At 38.0% G+C, this 14,028-nt stretch overlaps 1 long non-coding RNA gene across 1 annotated transcript; it reads right to left on the bottom strand.

Annotated features, from left to right (window-relative positions):
• Positions 1–8,773: 8,773 nt before the first annotated feature.
• On the bottom strand, positions 8,774–12,986 carry LOC125881892 (uncharacterized). The gene is made up of 4 exons (XR_007448262.1): positions 12,887–12,986; positions 11,943–12,048; positions 11,710–11,764; positions 8,774–8,906 (listed from the first exon to the last, which is right to left on the bottom strand). It is a non-coding gene; the product is annotated as an uncharacterized LOC125881892 (long non-coding RNA).
• Between the last annotated feature and the right edge of the window lie 1,042 nt (positions 12,987–14,028).

Genomic DNA, 14,028 nt, shown 5'->3' with positions numbered 1-14,028 from the left:
GATGGAGATAATTTAACTTCCTGCCTGGTGGCTCAATATATAATAATCAATTTGTAAGTTGATTCATATATTGTATTCAGGGTGTCTACAAGTGTCAGACACTTATATTTAGTGCTTTTTAAAAACCTTTTAATAATTTTTTTCAGCCAAGTACCTTCTGGCCAACCAAGACATTTTTGGCAGAAAAAAGGCCTATATAAAGAGGCTCCAAAGAGGCCCAGGGTTCTGACGGCAGGTAAACTAGTCCCACAACTCAACTTCAACTATCTTCGACTCAACCTCAAGGAGCACATCTACAAATCATACATAAGACAACGTAACACATGCTAATGCAGCCTAGTAGGCTACCTCCTCTCAGAGGGATCATCCACTATATTGCCCACATCATGCAGCAGCGCTTGGACACTGTGGGAGACTTGACAGGTGAGCCTACAGTCAAGCGAAACCCACCACATTTAGAAAACTAGGCTGATTATAAATATTTATATTCTTTAGTGTCAGCTCAATAACCTGATCCTTGTGAGCCTCATGAGACTAGCTAGGATGACACAGTCTGTACAGACAGGACCACTCACTGGAAGAACACCGCCACAAAATATTTTAACGACAGTGTTTTAGACAGCTTAGTTGCTGCGGCAGCTTTGATTTATAAATTGATGTTCAAGTTTGTGGTTTGTTTTGGTGTTAAATTTTCTGTAACTGTTTTAAATTGTTGTTATAACTATTAAATATAAATTATCCTGACCTTTTGAGCCTGCCCTGTCAGCACCATGAACAGCTAAACAGCTATGTGTGTGTGTGTGTGTGTGTGTGTGTGTGTGTGTGTGTGTGTGAGAGAGAGAGAGAGAGAGAGAGAGAGAGTGCTCCAATTCTTTATTCTGTTTATTGCTTATTACATTTTATTATCTGAAATTAATTTCTAATGTGAACTTAATTACTAAAGGGGAGACACTACAGGTGAATAGGGTAACATTTTAAAATAATAGATATCATCATGAAACTTCCTCAGCTGATTACTTACTTACAATGACTTTACTTATTACTTTTAAAATTGTAATGTTCAAATATGCAAATTAGGCATTATCTAAAAAATATGCTCAAATTTGCATAGATTTTAGGAAGATAAATCTGACCATCTGATAAAGGCAGGTGCAAAATTATTTTTTCATTTTGTTTATATATAAGATGAAAAAAATATTACAGAGGGATTTAAGGATATCTGCTTTTATTACCTAGAAAATCAAAATATACTGTCCATAGCCTTAAATTTTTGCCATATTTTTGGAAATAAAATGTCATATAAATCAGGCTGGGAATGATTTATTAACAAATCCCTCTGTAAATATCTTCAGAATATAGCTAGGTGTATAACTGGAAAGTTTGGTGTACATAGGTGCTACAGAGGCTGAGATGTTTGACTTGGAGTATGACAAAAAACTCATTTTGAGAAAACGGCATTCAAAGATTTACATAATAACATAATAACATTATACAAGTAGACAATGTTTAATAAAATAAACATCTAAATGTATAATTTGAATGTTTTCTTTATAGCAGTTTGAAAGAATACATATTCAAGGAGTAAACTAGCCCAAAATCTCAAAATTGACCACTGCATGAAAAATTGATGTTTTTGCCTGCCATGTCTCACCTAAATTTGTCAGTTTTTTTTGTTTGTTTGTTATATGATGAACTTTAAAATGTTTTTTCTCAAATGCACCTTTTTTTGATCTGTAATGATATAAAGCAATTGTAAAATTGTTAAACCCCCCAAAACTGAATATTTAAAATACATTTATTTTGTCAAGTCTTACTTGTTATTTAAAAATAATATGAACGTGAACAACTTACCAACTTCAAGAAAAACATATTTGGGTTAATTGATGCAGTTGCAGCAGGGTGTAAAACTGACACCCTCCTGGCAGTTCTTGGAGGTGTTAGAATGCTGGCAATTTTAGTGTTAAATGCTACATTTCAAATCTTTACAATTCATCATTACATTCATGGCAAAATCATGTTTGTCATCATGCATTAACACTTAAACCGGCATTGTAGTTAGGAATTATGCATGACTGATATCATTTAAATTAGCCTTTCAAAAAAAATAAACAATAAAATCCACACCCCCTGCAGAACTCCAGGGGTATGTGCACTCCCATTTACCATTTGAGAAACACCGGAATATGGAAAAAGAATTGAATAAAATACTTATTGTGCAGTTACAATCCTCATTCACAAATTGGTGAAAGCACTGAGAAAGTTCTAACTTGAGCAGTTTCTCTTCTTTAGTGCACAATGTTTGCACGAGACAGCAATGACCCCAAAGGAACAAGTTTACTTTTCCACAGTATAATTACCAACCTTGCAGTCTAACCATTGGTATTTCACTGTCCCTTATAACTGTCCCTACATGACAATTACCCACCCACCAAGGAGGCGAGCTGCTGCTGCTGCTGCTGCTGCTGCTGCTGCTGCTGCCCTCCACAATAAGGCCCTTTAGCCTATGCAAACTAAATACATGCAGTGTCTGAGTTAACTGTGCCAATTAAGAGCTTGCTAACGTCACGCACAAAGCCATGCAATTAGAGGGGGCTGATTCATCTCCCTTCACCATATAATTACATGGAAATTACCTGGAGGATCAATCAGGGGCTTTCTGGACAAATAATTCAAAGTATCTCAGTTAGTTATTCAAACAGTGTCGCTGTTTATCACAGTACACACTACCAATTACAGTAACACCATTCAGCTCATCAGTAGGGTTTAAATCTGTGGGACGACAACATTTTCACTGACCTGTGTAGGCTGATGTAAACCTGGCAAGCTTAAATTTTGCAGCAAATCAGAATCAAACATTAACAATTATACTAGTTCTTTGCATTGTTTGTGTCATATGTTTGATCAAACTTTAACTTCTCGTTCATTGTTAAAGGTTTGAATTCAGCTTCTGTTCTCAGTCATGCAGCTCAGCTGTTGTAAACTTGTCCTGTAGTTAAAGGGTTTGTGATTTGATTCCCAGGACTTAAAGGAACAGTTTGACTTTTCTGGGAACTAAACTTATGTGCTGTCTTGCTGAGAGCAAAGGCTTGTTTATAGATCGAATCACTCACTATGTTCACTTACAGTAACTTTGGCCTAGAAAATCCTTGTGTCACATACATAAAATCAAATGGCATTGAGCAAACGCTGTCTCAATGACTTAGTTTTTAAGCCGCCTAAAAAACAGAGGCACTGTTGTAGATGGCCGTGGTTTGTGAGGCCATTAAATACATCAAAACAAGTGGATGGAGAATTATTTTCATGTCTTGGTGATTCTTTCCGTTAAGACGGTCGGCTGTCGTTTGAGCGACACTTCACTGTCCCCATGATGTCAGGTGGTACTGCTCTGTTTCATCCTTATCCGTAAGTTTTCAGAAAACATGCATAAGTATGGATGACATGATGGCAGGCTTCATACGTATCCATAGACATTTCTAATGTTGACCATAAATAAGCCTTTAAATGAGAAGATTTATGCCCTAAATATGTGGCTGGAGCCAGCACCAGCCAGTTAGCTTAGCTTAGGCAAATTTTGTTACCTTTACACAGAGCCAGCTAGCTGTTTCCAGTCTTCATGCTAAGCTAAGCTAACTTGGTGCCAGCTCCAGCTCCCAATTTACTTTACATGAGACTGGAATCTATCCTCTTATCTCACCAAAATATCAAACTATTCCTTTAAGACTTAACTTGGACTTGACTGCTGCTAGACTGTTGCATTATGGGAACTGTAGTATCCAGTGTGTTTGGATTTTGAGCCAAACTAGAGACTAATGCTGTGTTCACACTACAAGCGACACAGTAACCGACTCGAAGCCATTTTCAATGGAAGATAGCGACACAAAGCTACAAACTGACACCTGACACTTGTCGCTGCTGATGGGTGACACGCTACAACAAAATGTGAGCTAGCCTCAAGTTTTTCAGTGCCCTGGCGATGCAGTGAAGCATCAACCAATCAAATGCCTGTATTTCTAGCTGTGGTTCTGTGTTATTTTGCAAACATAGCTGATGCTATGCTAGCTCTCTGTGTATTGCGGCGCACAAGATGATGCAATAAGGCGGCAAAATGTGATGTTAAAATGGGGCTCAGACGGTGATCAAAAGCATATATTGTTTTTTGACCAAAGACAAACGTCAGATAACCTTCAGTCGAGGTGCTGTGTGGCCTTTAGGAGATACACACAAGCATGTGACACCATAACTACGTTAATGAGCGCTTGAGTGACACCTCAGTGGCAATTTGACGATAATGTAGCTGGACACGCTGTTGCTGTGTTGCTGGTAGTGCAAACACAGCATAAAGTCCTGTCTAAACATATAAAGATATTTTTATAAAGACATATTTCCATCTGTTTTGGTGTCTCGTTTCCACACAAACGGAGTTTAGGTCACTAAAGCAGAGATTTTTTAAAATGCCTTTTAAAGGCGCAGATTTTTCACAACTCTGGTTACTGTGTGGACATGTAAAATGAAGTGTTTGGGTACGTTGTGTTTGTGCTTGGTCTAATGAATACTCTGGAGTTAAAATTTGTATTGCTGTACCACTTCAGGGATTAATGGAGGCAGAAACGATGTTTTGGATCTGCACCGGTCGAACCAGCTGATGGTGGGACGCTTTCTAGAGTGGGATTGTTCTTGAGGAGGAGTGGAAGGAAAACTTTCACATGACCAAAGCAGTGATGAGATCTTCAGTTGGTGTTTTGGAGAAGGTAACTTTAGTCTGTACTCTTAACTACCTTTGTGACGAGGGCAGACTGCTGAAGACAGCTAACACTGGTGAGCATTTAAAGTTGGTTTTGTGCTTTTGTGTGGACAGAGAGATTTCGTAAAACAAAGGTCATGTGGACAAAACGATTTCTTTAAATGACGGGGAAAAATATCTGTTTTCAATATGTTTTTGTGCATCATAGACAGGGCCTAAAAGTCAGGATGTGTTAGACTCTTCTTCTGCAGTGATTTTGACATTCTAATTCAAATCTATTTTTTCTGAGTCCCCCAGCTTTATAAACTAAATCACTAAGTGCCCCTTTATAAAAACTTGACTTCAGACTTAAATCCACCTCGAGAAGAATCGATAAGGGCCACAAGCCCCTTCTTGGTATGTAAAGAGGGAAATGTTGCTGTTGCAGGCACCTGTTCATGCAGAAACACATGCAGCTGTAAACAAAAGGCTCACTTGTTCTGAGCTCTCAAGTTGTTAATACTCTTAATGTAGTTTTTTTAATTTACATTCAGCATTTTTTTATTTTGTCACCATCACTATTTGCTGCCGAAAAAGCCCAAAACTGCTAATGGCTGCAAAACTATCATCCCGTGAACATATAAGTCAGAGAGTAGTATTTGCCTGGTGGCTCCGTGGTGCTCAGTGGTCTCAGATTGGGCATGTTGTGGTCTTCATTTCACAGGCAGCGGAAGGGGGTCCCACTGAAGCCTTTATCACGGATCTGGAAACAAAGACAGCATTCACAAACACCGGCTGGAGAAATGGGGCTGTAATGTGATGCTGGCCCAGGACCCAGACTCATGTTTAGACCTCAAACACAGCTTGTTTAGAGTCTGACCAGCTCCTACTGTTAAGAACCACAGACAGAGGTTTGAGTTTCAGCTGCTACGAGATGAGTGCGATGTGTGGAGAGGAGGTCAGACTGGAGTTTTACCTACAAAAACATTTTGGAGCAGCAAAACTCTGCAGGAGGCTCAAGTCTCAACGGGACAAAAGTAAAGAAACAATGTCAAGTGGATTTTTACTGTACCCGTATTTTTGTCTTGTCATTGTGGACAGTGTGTTGCCGCTTGTATCTAAAATAAACACAGAGGCGACACTGTGTCTTACAGCACAACAATCCTCATTTGTTACAGATTTGCGTGGCTGCAGACTCTTTCATTTCTTTCCTGTCAAAACCGGCGCGATCAGGAGACCTTCTGAGTACACTGGGCTTTTGTTGCATGGAACAATGCTCAGGGTGATAAACGGTGCATTGTTTACCTGCTCCTGGGGTAAAATCCCGGCAGCGTGGAGGCTTTTGGTCCGTTTCACTGTGCCCAGGTGGTAGTTTGGGGCGCCACTTCCTGGCATCCCCCAGACGGAGTGCTGCATGGTCTTATTGTGCTGCGGACGGTAGGAGAATTGTGACACCATTAGTAAACATATAAGTAATCTACCATCAATCTTATCATGAACATTTTAACTTATTCAGAATTGTGCTGCTTAACCAGAACAAAGAAGCATATTACCCCACTTTCAGCTACATTCCAGTGGCTCCCAGTATCTTTTAGACTAGATTTGAAGCTCTTAATGGTTTGGGACTGGCTGACATTGCAGACTCTCTGTCGTTTTATAATCCCTCATGAGCGATCAGATCTTCAACTGCTGGGTTTTCAAATACATACTATTACTATGCACCAAAATGATGGACTACCCTTCGAAAAGCTATAAAATATGCTAGCTCAGTAAATATTTTCAAACGACAGCTAAAAGTGTGACTTTTAAGTATAACTTTTAATTGATGTAAATCTTTTTTATTATTATTTTATATTAATTTTTACTACTGTAACTGATCTCTGTACTTTACCTTCACTTTTATATTTTGTTTATCATCCACTGTCTTTTTATTGGCTAACCTTGTTGTCCTTTTTGCTTTTGTGTTGCATCTTTAGTGTACAGCACTTTGAGCTGCCTCCCTTGTATGAAAAGTGCTCTAATTTTTTTTTTTTTATTCATTAATTATTTATTAATGAAAGTGCATCCTTCTCGTTATAAAGTCACTAACCTTTTGCTCGTCAACAGCATTGCTGCCTATGATATCTGTGATAACACCTTTGTTGTCCTAAAGAAACGCAGGTAACACTTTATAATAACCATAATCATTATATGGTCACTGATAGTTAATTGAACTTAATTAAAAGTTATTTAACTGTTAACAAACAATCAATAGATAATTAATAATGTTTTGTTATTATCAGTAATGCTGTAATTTATGGTAATTTAACATCTTATTTTTGCAAACATTATAACTTTTTATATACTATGTTTAGTATTCTATAATGGTAATAATTGATTTGTAAATCATGTATAAATATTATTTGGATGGTATTGTAAAGGTGCAAATTCTAAGTATAATAGTGCACCTACAGACATTGAAACTTTATAATGGCCAACAATTTTTTAAAAGTTTATAGGCAGTTTACAAACAAATTATGAACCCTTAACAAAGTGTCATAAATATCTTGTCCATTTATGTAATGATTAAAGTTATTAAAGGTTAAAAAATCATTTCAGAGTCACCAAAAACAACTTAATAGGCCTGTAGTATATAAAATATTATATTTGCAAAAATAAACTGTTAAAATACCAAAATAGTTAGTAAACATTATTAACTATCAATAATTGTTTGTGAACAGTAATATAACTACAAAGTGATAATTAATAATAATGCTGTTGAGCAGCCCTGCAAGAAACAGATTAAAGTGTTTCTTTGTGGTATTATGAACAAGTTTAAAAATAACTGCTTACCACAGATCAACACCTCCATCTTGTGGTCATATCCATCAACTACAATTTCAATTTGCTGCAAAGGATTGGGAGGTCTGCAAATATCCTGTATGTTTATTACTGTCAGCTAATCCCATGAAAAGACAAAACCAACAATGAACTGAACTCTTCCTAACAAGTACTGCCTGTGTGGTCTGATGTATCTGTGCCATAGAGCTCCACTGTTGCCAAAAAACCACATCACTGAGTCATTCTGTTGCAGAGGACAGCACCCTCATGACGATGAACACTGCCACTGTAGTTTATTTTGGGTCAATACCACATTCACCATCCTGATGCCTGAAATATTCTCAAGGGCAGTGAATGTGTATTTATCCTCTGCTGAAATAATCCTTAAAACATGCAATATATCCGACTGCTACTGTTTGAGTGATTTACTAAAAACTACAGAGGACAGATTTTTTTTAGAATAAAAATTATCTAGCATTTATATCTTCAGTAGGAGACACAAACCAGTTGGGGAAGTCAGGAAATATCAAGAGATGAACTGGCACATTGTGGTTTTAGCTTTTTGTGGGATTTGTTGACAATGACCTTATGATTTACGTTTACGATTTATATTTTTCTCACATGCCTCCACAATGAACGAAGAATCCAAAAACTGAGTAAAATTTTGATGAATTGGAGTTAAAGGGGTCTGCATTTAACAACAGCAAAACTATGTCAAAACATCAGTTTACAAATTCTCACATAATTCATGCAGTATAATCCAAGTCTCATTTATCCGGTTGTATGTTCAGTACTTACCAACCACATATTTAAAACACTTCCCGCATAAACAGTGTCAGACACAGACAATAAGCACACCTTGGCCAGCACGTGTCTTTGAAGTCTGCTCAATGGGGTGTACAAGCAGAGTTCAAATGCATGCTCAGATGCACTACTCATGAGAGGAGGTGTGTTGAGTAGTAACATTTTAGTGAAAATGTATGTGTTTGGAAAGTACTGAGCATACGACTGGATAAATGAGACCTGGATTCTACAGCATTAGTATTATAAGATTTTTTCAAGAATTCAACATAACATGGGGTGAGTAATTGATATAGAAAAGATCATTTTGTGGGTCAAGTATTCCTTTAAAGCTGTAGTTGTCAACTTTTCTAAAAAAAAAAAACAAAACATTTTTTCATATAGACAGTAGCACATGAGACAGATCATTAGTGGGAAGAGAAGGGAGAAAAAAAAGAAACAAAGCAGCAATCTGATGCATTTGTTGTAAAACCAACTGTGATGGATGCACAAATGGAAGGGATCCCCCTGGGGTCTGTGCTCGTCACACTTGCAGTCCCTTTGAGTACAAGCAATGGCGGAGGAGCTGAGGGAACAAAGTAAACAGGAAACAATTACATTCAACTAAAATGACACAATATCAGGCATTAGTCATATCTGGACTTGAACATATTTAATTGGTGAAACTGATAATCAATAAATTCATAATTTAAGACATTTATCAAGCAAAAATGCTCAAACACGCTCTAGTTTAAGCCTCTTCAATGTGAGGATTTGCTGCTTTTTTCATTACAAACTGAACATTCTTTTGCTTTGGGATTGTTGGTTTAGACAAAACAAGCAATTTGAAGCTGTCACTTTGGACTCTCTCACGCTTGTTTTCCTTTTTTTCTGACATTTTATAGACATTTTTTTTTTTAATAGATTAATTAAAAATGAAAATAATTGTCAGTTGGAGCCATAACAGTGTCCAGATCCATGCACTCTCAACATTTCATTTTATAACTCTGCCTTTGTCATCGTCTTTTTTTTAATGGTATAATGTGAAATCTGAGCCCTCGCTGAACACAACAGTCTAAAAGATATGATTTGAACCTAAATTGCTCTTCGGTGAAAAAATTCCAAATCTTAATAGCATGGTCAAGCAGGGCCTCGCATAACATAAATCAATAAATCTATTTTGTAACCCAGACAGTCTCCTCAGCTGAAAGAAAAAAAAGCCTTTCTATGAGTTATCCATTTAGCTCCCACTGTAGTGGAGCCCACTCATAATAAGTTGTACTACTAGGCTGACTCATGTTCACTCTCAGGCTGCGACTCTTCTCGTACCGTGCTTCCCCATGAGTGGAGGTGTGTGTGTGGTAGGGCTGTACCGTCATAATGGCAGACAGTCTCAGGCTGAACTAATTCAGTGCCTCTGTAATGTGGATTTAATCTCATCTCTGTTCTCCTTCAGCCATAAACACCTGTCTTCTTTATGTCCAGTTAAAACAGACCAAATGTACTGTGTGTTCATTATGTTTACACTATTTTATCTATCCTGAGATTTTATTCTTTATCTTTAACAAGCTCATTAACAGCCACTGTGCATGTGTAGTCCATAATTAAAGCAATTGCACCTGCCTAAGCTAGTTAGTAGCTTTAAAACGTTTGTCATATTGCTGCAACTGTCACTTTATTCACACAGTAGTGAATGAGACATATAATCTATGAAAAATTATCATGCTCCTCCTCCTTGTAGTGCTAGGCAACTAGGCAGCGCTGATCCAATATCAATCAAGAGACTGTTACAGTGTCGCCTATTTCTCACCTCAAATGTTTTAGAAACACATTTCAGTGTACTGTTTAGCTGTTAAATGAGACAGATATTCTTATAAACGGAAATTTTCCGTTCAATGTTTTGGCCTCTTGTTTCCACACAAACAGAGATTTAGGTCAAGAAAGCAGAGATTTAAAAAAAAAAAATGTTCTAAGGTGCATATTTTTAAAAACTCTGGTAGCTGTTTATCTGCGTGGACATGAAACAGTAAGCATTTGGGAAGGATGACGTAACCTCCTCACTTTGCATACGCCCACTGTTGCTCTGAGTGATGAGCATACACTCAAAACACCAACAACAATGGTGAACTGTTGGTTTGCTAATGTTTATTAGCACTGCTTGGTCTAACAATTACTTTACACTTAAACGTAGGGTTGCTGCACCTCTTCACAGATGCATATAAGTGTGTTCATAAGCACATACATTGAGCAGCAGCATCAACCCACCGTGAGGATGGAAACAGAGGGCTCAGGAGGGACGGAGCACCTGCCACAGCAAGCGAACACGCCGTCTGCTGTCATTTTGACTTGACCAGCAGACTTCACTGCAAGCCGACTGGCTGTTGAAACAGGTGATGCACTTTACGTTCTCAAACCAGCTGCCAGCGATTTGACCAGCTGAGTTGCAGGTGACACCCCCAAACTTGAGTCAAGTTCAGGTGGTCAGTTCTCATGGCTGCAACTTTTCTCTGCAATGTTCTAAAACGGTTTTGTCTCATTGCAAATCTTTGGTCTGAACTGGGCTTAATGTGGACAGATATTTTCTAAAACAAAGGTCATGTTGACAGAATTATCTTTTAAAACACAGGTTCTGTGGTTCTGTTTCCAACATGGAGGCCAAGTTGTAAACATTCTCATTTTACAACTAAACGGTACACTAAAATATGAGGTGAGAGACTGAGGCGAGAAATAGGCAAACAGAATCTTGATCTTGATTCATATTTGATCAGCGCTGCCTAGTTTGACGATTCACAAGCAATGACTGACATGATTGACAGCTACGCTAGAGACTCCTCGGCTCTGATTGGTTGTTTTCGTTCACGTGCGGTGGATTCTTGCAAGTATCATTAGAAGCATTACGAGGAAGAGAAGGAATATGATTTTTTCCACAGGCCATTTGTCTCATGTACTCCTGTCTCAATATAGGGACAGGTTCAGCAAATATGACAAAATGTTATTTTAATTAAAGTTACCAACAGACTTTTGCTTTTAGTGTCATGTCTGCACATATTTTTTCACATGTTGAGTTTCAAAGACCATCCTTGACCTTGGATGGACAGGGCTTTGCTTAAACCGTTGCTAAAAAGTTGGACAGGGTTGTCCACATACTTTTGTCCACACAGTGTGAATTCACTTGCTCATATCATGCTTGTTTTCTTGCCCTCTGAGGCCTCTAACTTACAGTAAAGTTTCATTTTTACCTTGCATGTCCTCGTGTCATGTTATCTATTGAGTATTGTGAAACACCATGAATACACCATCACACTCACACACACTCACACAGTGTAATTCATGTATTTTCAGCATAAACGATTGAGAGTGAATGACTAAGAGCGTGTGAATGATCTCACATTGGTCCCTGAGAGAGGCCGCCTTGCTCCCATCACTCAGCTGCCTGCATGTTACCTGGAGGCAGACACAGTGAAAAGATAAAGCACAGTTACCTTCTGGAAATTGCTATAATTGAGTGATTAAGACCGATGACGTCAAATGAAAGCTTTTTTTTTTTTTTTTTTTTTTTTTTTTAACTGAATGAGCGTTCACTTAGCCTTCATTCACACACACCGGTATGACTGTGACTCACCAGCGTCCTGGCCTTGGGCTTTGTGCTCGGCATCTGTGTTTGTGCTGCAGCAGTCGCTGATGAAAGACTGAGCAGTGACGGTGAGTCAAAAAGGCCATTTTTGCACCTAAAATCAAAAACAAATTGGATTATTAGTTGAGTGGACCTGCCTTTGTCCTTTTGTGATGATTCAGTACCGGAGCCATAATCATCCTCATGTTCATCATCATCACAGTGATGATGAGCCCTCAATTAATCACACTCATTTACTGAGCTCCATTTCAAGTACATCTCTGGTGCCAAACTTTTACTGTATGTCACTCACACGCAAGCTTCACTGTCCTCACAAAAACACGCAGAAAACTCGACTGACATTTCGGGTGTGGATGTTTTCACCCTAACCAACAACTCAACCCTCTCATCTCCAGACTGCTCGCTTTGCACCTCCACATCCCTCCTGCCCTGTGGAAATCACACAGACCCTCTTCACAACACTGACTTTTAAATGGAATCAAAGTCAGACAACAATGCAGTAAATATTTGTGGAGGGAAAAAAAACTATTTCAAGTTTTTCCTTTTCTTTCTTTTCAAATTATAGCTACTAGGCTGAACAGACGGTGAGTTTATGTGCCGCTTGAAATGTCTGTCATCTGACACTCCAAGGTCAGTAAACAGTTTTTGTTGAAATATTGAACAAACACAAACATTTTAAGGGGATAAAAGTGGTTGTGGATGGTCCTGGGGAGGAAATAAGTGGCAGAGAAAGTGGAGGAAGTACATGAAAACATAAATAAAATAAACATATACGCAGAGGCAACAGGCAATAGACTGCAAATGTACAAACCACTGATCCAGGTGGACACTGAGGAAAATGAGATGGTGACTTCTCATCACATTGCATGGTTTTCCATAGATCATCATCACATTTAAATCCAGATTTTGACTTTTAAATAATACAGCGACACCCTGATGTGATGGTTCAAGCTGGGGAGACAAAAAAGCTAGAGAGGAGACAAACTGAGGCTGAGTGGAGCAGTTTGTAAATATTTGAAATAAGCACAATCATGACGGGAAATACGTCATCGCCTCAGGACGTCAAGACGTTGAGTTCTCCCGCCGCTAGGGGGCGGGGCCGAGCCGAGCGTTACTTCTCTGTGCAGGTGAAGTAAAACCCCCAAATGAGAAGATGTTATTGAGGAGTGGAACTGAACTGCAGACACTTTATTTCTTTCTTCTTTTTTTGTATACAGTACGAACAGAGATATGTATGTAAATAGGCCTATATATAAATAACGGTGAACATAAAGACAACAGACTTTCAATAAGCAACATAAATGAACAATTTCATATCCAAAATGGAGGAAGAAGCAACATTCTTCTTGTTTGATGATTTAAATTTGGAAACGGTTTTATTTATTTCTATGTTAATTGTTTAATAATTCAGGTTTTCTTTGTTTGTTTGTTTATTTGTTGTTTTTAATTTTATATTTTATTACTTCCTTGTAATCTTATTTTGCCTTTAGTTAAGAATTAAAGAAAAGAAAGAAAAAGTAAGAAAAATATTGTGTATATATGGAAAATGTACTACTACTAATAATAAAAATAACAAAAAAGAAGAAAAATAAGGACAAGAAAAATTAAATTTAAAAATGTTTTATGTTATGCTGTCACTTAGTAATTTGATATTTTATTTTCTATTTATTTATTTTGAACATGTTACATTGTAAAATAAAACTACTAAAATGCCTTGTTGATGCCAGAGGTCAGAGGAGAATGGCCAGACTGGTTCAAGATGATAGAAAGGCAACAGTAACTCAAATAACCACTGGTTACAACCAAGGTCTGCAGAAGACCATCTCTGAACCAACAGCACGTCCAACCTTGAAGCAGATGAGCTACAGCAGCAGAAGCCCACACCAGGTGCCACTCCTGTCAGCTAACAACAGGAAACTGAGGCTACAGTTCACACAGGCTCACCAAAACTGGACAATAGAAGATTGGAAAAACGTTGCCTGGTCTGACGAGTCTGGATTTCCGCTGCCACATTCAGATGGTAGGTCAGAATTTGGTGTTAACAACATGAAAGCATGGATCCATCCTGCCTTGT

This window comes from Epinephelus fuscoguttatus, linkage group LG21 (assembly GCF_011397635.1).
Source record: "Epinephelus fuscoguttatus linkage group LG21, E.fuscoguttatus.final_Chr_v1".
In the NCBI taxonomy this organism is placed as follows: domain Eukaryota; kingdom Metazoa; phylum Chordata; class Actinopteri; order Perciformes; family Serranidae; genus Epinephelus; species Epinephelus fuscoguttatus.
This window is presented reverse-complemented; position numbering and strand designations above follow the sequence as displayed.